The sequence below is a fragment of the Lithobates pipiens genome, unplaced genomic scaffold (assembly GCF_037356315.1).
Source record: "Lithobates pipiens isolate NorthernLeopardFrog02 unplaced genomic scaffold, aLitPip1_a1.2 Scaffold_13, whole genome shotgun sequence".
In the NCBI taxonomy this organism is placed as follows: domain Eukaryota; kingdom Metazoa; phylum Chordata; class Amphibia; order Anura; family Ranidae; genus Lithobates; species Lithobates pipiens.
Window position 1 is genome coordinate 167275248 of NW_027507718.1, and position 7197 is coordinate 167282444.

Genomic DNA, 7197 nt, shown 5'->3' on the forward strand with positions numbered 1-7197 from the left:
GGAAACTGTTCCTGCGAATGATACCTCAAGGGGGAGCCACATGACGCAAACCTGGGGTACAAAATTCCTTTGAGCACTACATGAAAAAGATCCAGATGTACCAGCCGAAAGTCCCCGGTCTCGCCCAACGCATCAGTTCCAGTCTGTCTGTGGATATCAAGTTCTGTCCTTACAAAGAGGCAGTGTTTTGGGGTAGAGAATTCATGTCTGTACATATGAGTGATCACAGAATTGAACTAAAAGCTTTTGGAAAAAGTTGAGCAGAATGAGAGTTATAATGTGGACATTTCCTTTTCCTTCCTTTTCTGCAAATCTAATGGACATTCAGAAGCCATCCAAGAGACTTTTCAAGAGAGTATTCCTTTGGGACTATTTTCATTTGGCCTAAAGGCTATCATGCCCCTCCCACTTGTTTCTATGGACTGTCACGCCCCTTCCTCCCTTTTGCATTCCATGGACAATTGCTATGCAGCTGAGATTACATGTTTGTTGTTTCCTATTTTTGCATGCTTAGAAGGTGATCCGGGTGAGGGTCAGGGGGTAATATTGGGATTGTTGTTGTAGTGTGCCCAGTGCATGCTTGACCATTTCAGTGTATACTGTTTGAAGGGATGCTGGCATAGGCACTGTATTGTATATACATAGTTACATAGTTACATAGTTAGTCAGGTTGAAAAAAGACACAAGTCCATCCAGTTCAACCTTAAAAACAAATAAATAAAATAAAAAATAATCGTACAATCCAGATACCCAATTTTATGCCCACAATTGATCCAGAGGAAGGCGAAAAAAAAACCCAGCAGAGCATGCGCCAATTTGCTACAGCAGGGGAAAAAAAATCCTTCCTGATCCCCCAACAGGCGATCGGATTTTCCCTGGATCAACTTTACCTATGTTAGTACCTAGTTATATTATGTACCATCAGGAAAGTATCCAAGCCTTTCTTAAAGCAGTCTACTGAACTGGCCAGAACCACCTCTGGCGGGAGTCTATTCCACATTTTCACAGCTCTAACTGTGAAGAAACCTTTCCGTACTTGAAGATGAAATCTCTCTTCCTCTAGACGTAAAGAGTGCCCCCGTGTCCTCTGGGTTGACCGTACAGAGAACAACTCAACACCAAGTTCACTATATGGACCCCTAATGTATTTGAACATGTTGATCATATCCCCCCTTAATCTCCTCTTCTCAAGAGTGAATAAATTTAGTTCCTCTAATCTCTCCTCATAGCTGAGTTCCTCCATGCCTCTTATCAGTTTGGTTGCCCTTCTCTGCACTTTCTCCAGTTCCCCGATATCCTTTTTGAGAACTGGTGCCCAAAACTGAACGGCATATTCCAGGTGAGGTCTTACTAATGATTTGAACAGGGGCAAAATTATATCTCTTTCTCTGGAGTCCATACCTCTCTTAATACAAGAAAGGACTTTGCTCGCTTTGCAAACAGCAGCTTGGCATTGCATGTTGTTATTGAGCTTATGGTCTACCAAAACCCCCAGATCCTTCTCCACTATGGATTCCCCCAGTTGTACTCCCCCTAGCATGTATGATGCATGCATATTCTTAGGCCCCAAGTGCATAACTTTACATTTATCAACATTAAACCTCATCTGCCACATAGTCGCCCAATTAGACAGTGTATTGAGGTCGGCTTGTAAATTGGAGACATCCTGTAAAGACGTTATTCCACTGCATATCTTGGTGTCATCTGCAAAGACAGAAATATTACTTTTGATCCCAGACCCAATATCATTTATAAAGATGTTAAAAAGTAAGGGTCCCAGCACTGAACCTTGGGGTACACCACTGATAACCTTAGACCATTCAGAGTAAGAGTCATTAACCACTACTCTGTGAATTCTGTCTTCTAGCCAATTTTCTATCCATTTACAAACTGATATTTCCAAACCTGTAGACTTTACCTTACACATGAGCCGTGTGTGGGGAACTGTATCGAATGCTTTTGCAAAATCCAAGTATACCACGTCCACCGCCACCCCTCTGTCCAAGGTTTTACTTACCTCCTCATAAAAAGAAATCAGATTTGTCTGACAACTTCTGTCTTTCATGAATCCATGTTGTCTGTTGTTTAAAGTGTTTTTGTTCAGCAAGAACTCGTCGATGTGGTCTTTTATTAAACGCTCCAGTATCTTCCCAGCTATAGAAGTTAAGCTAACAGGTCTATAGTTACTTGGTAAAGACTTTGATCCCTTTTTAAATATAGGCACCACGTTCGCCCTGCGCCAATCCAGTGGGACTATTCCCGTCATTAATGAGTCCCTAAAAATTAGATACAATGGCTCTGAAATTACAGAGCTCAATTCTTTTAGGATCCGTGGGTGGATGCCATCAGGGCCAGGTGCTTTATCCACCTTTATTCTGTCTAAGTATTTCTGGACCATATCACTTTTGAGCCATTGTGGATCATTTGGGGCTGTGTCACTATCACCCCCATTATGGACATGCGCTCCCCCATGCTCTTTTGTGTACACAGAGCTGAAGAAAGTGTTTAATAAATTAGCCTTCTCTTTGTCCCCAGTCACCAACTCTAGATTGTTTTGTAAAGGGCCTACATGCTCAGACTTGACCTTTTTACTATTAATATATTTGAAGAATTTTTTGGGGTTTGTCCTACTATCTTTTGCAATCTGTCGTTCGTTTTGAATTTTTGCATCCTTGATTTCCTTTTTACATATTCTGTTAATTTCTTTGTAACATTTAATTGACACTAGTGATCCTTCATTTTTATATTTTTTAAAAGCTCTTCTCTTACAGTTTATAGCTTTTTTAACTTTGGCCGTGAGCCACATAGGTTTTGTTTTTAGCCTTTTAAACTTATTGCCCATGGGAATATACTTTGCAGTGAGGTCCCCAACAGTCTTTTTGAAGAATTCCCATTTCTGTTCTGTGCCCATTGAAGCGAATATTCTCTCCCAGTCTAAGTCCTGGAGAGTAGCCCTCATCCTCGGAAAATTAGCTCTCTTGAAGTTAAGTGTTTTTATCTTACCCGTATGTATTTCTTGTTTAGCGCTAACATCAAAGGAAATCATGTTATGATCACTGCTACCCAGGTGTTCCTTTATCTGGACATTAGTAATAAGCTCTGCATGGTTTGAGATTACCAGGTCCAACAGAGCTTCATTCCTAGTTGGGGCCTCAATAAACTGGACCATAAAATTGTCCTGTAATAGGTTTATCATTTTTTGCCCTTTAACTGTCCCAGCAGTGCCATTACTCCAGTCAATTTCTGGGTAGTTAAAATCCCCCATTATTATCACTGTCCCAGCCCTTGCAGCCCTTTCCATCTGTGCAAGGAGCTGAGTCTCCACCTCCTCATTCACATTGGGTGGTCTATAACAAACTCCAACGATTAACTTTGAACTACACCCATCTAAATGCAGTTCCACCCATAATGCTTCGGACTCATCACACTCTCCATCCACCAGGTCCTCTTTCACACTTGCTTTGAGATCACTTCTCAAACCCCATATATGTATTGGTTCACATGTCATCTACCAGCCTCTGTGTTCTAGGGGGAGCCTTAAGGTTATATGTGGCCTACCCGATAAAATCACTAGTAACACACTCATTGGACATAGAGGGAATGTGCATTCAGAGCCTACAGGAACTCCACAGTGCTTAACACCTTAGATCGTGCCCTGCATCACACTTTATGCATGCCTCTGGCCCCCATACTGAGATGGCCAAGCTACTTTCACAGCTTGCTTTTGCAGGATTCTCTGAGGGTGCCCAACAGGTCCTTAAGCAGACAGCCACTGGCCTTGGACAACAGCACATGCATTTGTTGTGGAAGACCATGCCATCCATGGATTCTGAATGATTCCAGGGGATGGTGTTAGTTGGCCTCATTGGTTCTGATAGTGGTTATTCTCAGGGACAGTGAGCAACGTCACTTGCTCAAGGCTAGTGTTCGTCCTGGGTGCCCCCTCAAACACTGTTATGCTAGGTCATTGTTTCTGGAAATGAACATGACCTGGGCATGGTTCCTCTCAGGAGCCTGAGGGGGTATTGACATGATGAAAAAGCAAAATAATTGCTTGGGAGCCCCCTGGGTAACATGGGGGGGTTTGATATAAATGCTGAATCCTGGATTAATCCTGGATTGGGGATATTGCAATCTGTGTTGTACTGATTTTGCTTATGGTATTACTTTTATATGCCTGCTTCAGGTTTATTATGTGCATGGTTTCCGAGGTACTTGACCTTCCAACCCAGCTGCAGCTAATAGAATATATCTTAACTTTTACTATGGCCACCGGGATGAGTATGTCACAGTGAGAAGAAGTAAGTCATGTTCGTGGTTTGTCATGACTTAGAGGGGATTGTAATATGGCTGAACCAGAGTGACTCCATCTTTGTAAGTTCATATGGGATTGTGCTTAGATTCTGTATCTGCAGACTGTAGCAGTTTTTCTGTAAACATGCACATAAGGAAATATAGCTTGCATAGGCAGTCTCATTCTATGCTGTCTAAATAAAGAGATTGTGTCACAATATGTCTGGGCCACATATCCCATGACTGTGATTCAGAAGCACGTAAAAGTAAATTATACTGTGTCAATGAAGATAACAGATATAAATCCTTATTGTTCGTGAGAACACCATAAATAATAATAAATTGCTCTAATGCAGTGTGAACAATAAACAGGGGAATTTTTTCTCAAATAATCAATTGGGCGCTACTTATCGAGACCGGCCGGCTCAAATCTATTACGTGACTTGTTTTAGCAACATTTCTGTAAGTGCGCAATCTGTTTTTTATTTGATTAAATCATTTGGGTTTTATACTATTGCGAGTTTTATTTTTTATGAAAATCGATGAGAGGGAGTATGTCTGGAGGCTGGGAGAAGTAACGGGTTCCTGTATCCTCCTGTATCCACTTGCGAATACCCTGGACTGGGGGAATCAGTCACTTGCGCTGCATGGTTCTCTGTAATAAGGAACCATACATCTTTGGTAAGCGGCAGTAATATCTGTGGTGGAGGTCGTGCACTGTTCACATTTATTTTGGATGGTTTGCTGTCACTATATCACCGTGGAGCTGTTGAAAACAGATTTTTCTTCTAAAAGACTTTATGGACATTTTAACACAAACTTTTCTTATATATTAATTTTTGTATCTATTCCTAATTATGTTTTATTAATATATTAAGTCAATTGATTATTTGAGAAAAAATTCCCCTGTTTATTGTTCACACTGCATTAGAGCAATTTATTATTATTTATGGTGTTCTCACGAACAATAAGGATTTATATCTGTTATCTTCATTGACACAGTATAATTTACTTTTACGTGATTCAATTTCCTTTTGCACAGGATTAATTATTAAAGAGGAAGTAAACCCTTCCAAACAACTTGGACCTATAGGTGAGCCTAGATTAAGGCTTACCTGTAGGTCCAAGCAATATCTCCTAAACCTATATGGTTTAGGAGATATTTGCCCGAAAATGGGCACCGCTGTCTACGGCGCATGCGCCGTAGACAGCGGCGCGCAGGCGCACTAAATGCGGCAAATCCAAGAATGGATTTGCCAAATTTGTCGACTCCCGTGCGCATGCGCGGGAGTGACGTCATCGCGGCTTTGCCGTATGACAGCGGCGGAGCTGCGAGGCGCGACTCCCGTGCGCATGCGCGGGAGTGACGTCATCGCGGTTGCGCCGCTGTGATTCGTCGGAGCTGCGAGACGCCACAAGCAACATGGATGCGGCGGACTACAGGGGACAGCGGCGACTTCGCTGGCTCCTGTGTCAGGTAAGTGACACATAATGAGCTACTATGCGATGCATAGTAGTCCATTATGCTTTACCTTTGCAGGGAAAAAAAGAGGAAGTAAACCCATCAGGGTTTACTTCCTCTTTAAAGTGGTGTTCCGGCCAAAATTTGACTTTTTAAATAAAAATAACCTATCATACACAAACTTAATGCATTCTAGTAAAGTTAGTCTGTAAACAAAGGTCCGTTTTGTTAGGTTATTACAGCATTTTGTAACTTTATAAACTTGCAGCAGACTGTGGCCATCTTAGGTGTGGGCATCTGAAGCCAGACTGCATTTCTTCCTGGATCTCAGCCTTGCAAATCTCGCACATGCTCAGTGCTGCACAAGCAGTGAAATATGTTTCAGGTCAGGTTTCCATAGCAACGGAAGTGCCAGAGGAAGTTGCCACCCCTTAGCTATGCAAACCTCTCCACCCCTCCTCCCCCCAGGAACCAGGAAATATACTGCATTTATAACAACAACAAAAAACAAGGAACCAAAGGAAGGAGGCTTATAAATATACTAATTGTAAATTAAATCATTTGCTTCTGTGCAGATATATCTAGAGAACAAGAGATATATAGCTTGTTATATATGTATCTTGTTATGTGTGTATATATCTATATCTCTTGTTATATATGCAGTGTGTGTGTGTGTGTGTGTGTGTGTGTGTGTGTGTGTGTGTCCAGCGGCTACTTTTTTTTCTGTACAGCTTTTCAATAAAAAAAATAAATAAAATAATAATAATAATCTCAGCAACAAAATTCATTTACTTGTACTGCTGACGGATAATACTGACTGGTACTTGTACTGCTGCCTGTAACACCCCTTTCACACCAGGGCGTTTTGCAGGCGCTATAGCGTTGGAAATAGCGCCTGCAATCCGCCCTAAAGAAGCTGCACCATTGTGTGTAGTGTGAAAGCCACTACAGCGGTGCGCTGGCAGGACGTCAGAAAAAAAGTCCTGCCAGCAGCTTCTTTGGAGCGGTGTGTTTGTCTATTGCGGCGTATTGCCGGCGGTTTTAACCCTTTCGCGGCCGCTAGCGGGGGTAAAAGCGCCCCGCTAGCGGCCGAAATCTGGCGGTAAAACGGCGCTAAAAATAGCGGTGTTTTACTGCCGACGCAAAGGATAGTGTGGTGTGAAAGGGGTCTTACTGGTGGCAGTTTCTGCTGGTTGGCTCTGGTACTGGCGTCCAAATCGCAGGTTCCTATGCATTAGTGTGGCAGAAAACAGAAGCATGCGGCTGCTTTAGAGAGCAGATGCTTCCTGTCACAGGCGGGAGTACATTTGGTATCACTCCGCCTGTGAAGGAGCTGGCGCTATACAGAAAGCATCGGCTCTGCTTCCTCTAGCGACAGCTCCGTTCTTTACGCTGATGCTCAGAGATGGCGGGTCGGGAACCCGCAATCTGGGCATGCTGAC